The sequence below is a fragment of the Bidens hawaiensis genome, unplaced genomic scaffold, assembly GCF_021521415.1.
Source record: "Bidens hawaiensis isolate Kalapana, Puna unplaced genomic scaffold, B.hawaiensis_p1.1 tig00026186_1, whole genome shotgun sequence".
Classification (NCBI taxonomy): Eukaryota; Viridiplantae; Streptophyta; class Magnoliopsida; order Asterales; family Asteraceae; genus Bidens; species Bidens hawaiensis.
Genome location: NW_027494210.1, coordinates 280,921 through 282,554, shown reverse-complemented (window position 1 = coordinate 282,554; position 1,634 = coordinate 280,921). Strand labels below are relative to the sequence as shown.

General features: G+C 41.1%; 1 pseudogene; it reads right to left on the bottom strand.

The window, feature by feature from the left end:
• Window positions 1-12: 12 nt before the first annotated feature.
• LOC143573034 (pentatricopeptide repeat-containing protein At3g13880 pseudogene) lies at window positions 13-1,356 on the bottom strand (annotated as a pseudogene).
• Window positions 1,357-1,634: the final 278 nt, after the last annotated feature.

Genomic DNA, 1,634 nt, shown 5'->3' with positions numbered 1-1,634 from the left:
ACTCGACTTCACAATCCCGGTTTTAACCGAATAACTTTGAACCTGCTCACCGAATCTCACACCACCCAAATTAGCACACGCACTCAAAACAGTCCGAAACTGTGAACTCATCTGGCTTTAACCCAAAACTAAGAAGTTCACCAAACAAACCTAACGCCCGTTCATATTCACCGTTTTGAGCAAAACCCACAATCATAGACGTCCATATCACTATATCTCGTTTATTAGTTGAATCAAAACATATTAACGCGTCATTCATTAACCTCCACAAAGAATAAAACTCAACAAGAACACTTCCAACATACTCATCACACTGAAGATTATTCTTATAACATGTGCATGAATTTGCTTCCCGAACTCCAAATTTCAAAACGCAATACAAGCTTTAACCATTGTCGAAAACGTAAACTCTGAAGGCCTTAACCCGTGCCTTTGCATATTAATTAAAAGATCCAACGATTTCTTCACTAACTCATCGTTAACATCCTCCCCACGAAGCAGCCCGGCTATCATCGCATTATACATCACCACATTCTTGTCACAAAGAAGATTAAAAACCAAAACCGCATCGTTTAAATCCCCAGTTTTCGCATACATGTCAAGCAACGCAGTCCCGACAATAAAATCAAGATCCCACCCTACTTTCACCGAGCACACGTGCAACAACTTCCCCCACACCAAACAAAAGTTAAAACCCGCACAACACGCGTTAGGAACACTCCCCAACACATAACTACCGAATCTCACCCCGCTCCGATGCATTTCAACCAAAACTTGCAACATCTCATAATGCAAACCCGCCTTAACATAACCCGCAATCATCGAGTTCCACGATACCTCATCCAACCCATCACACTTATCAAACACCACCCGCGCTTGATCCACTCGTCCACATTTCGAATACATCCCAACCAACGGATTACTCAAAAACGCGTCTACGCCAACACCACTCGACACAATCAACCCATGTATAACCTTCCCGAGCTCCAAATCACCGGTCCGAGCACAAACGCTAAGCATACTCGCATAAGTATACTTACTAACACCAACATTCTCAACCCGAGCTACCCGAAACACTTGTTTCGCAGTAACAAACTGACCCGTTTGCGTACACGCGGAAATCAACAAGTTCCATGACACAATGTTTCGTTCGGGCATTTCGTCGAACATTTGGAGTGCATTGTCTGGTTCTTTGCATTTTAAGTACATGTTCATGAGGGTGTTGTTAAAGAACAATGGTGGGGTGTAACCGGTTTTGCTTATGTGTGATTGTGCTAGCTTGGCATGGGTTGATGAGTGTGAATTGGTTGATGATTGAACCAGTTTAGTGTATGTAGAATTGTCTAAAGTGATCATGGTTGATAAGGATCAGAATTTTGGGGGGTTCACTTGGGGCAACATGAGAAGATGTTTTGTTAAATGTGAAGGGTAAGGTTTTAAAATCCGGTTTTTAACGCGTTTCGGATTGGAACGGGTTGTAGCGGGAGGTTCAATCAGGATAATTAGTTTATCTTGTAATTTCACATAAGCCGATAAGCGCAACTTTAATTTCAGAATAATCAAAAAGTATATGATTTTATAATAAAGTATAAACCAAAAGTAAATCTATATTAGAAAAAGAGAAAAGTACTATT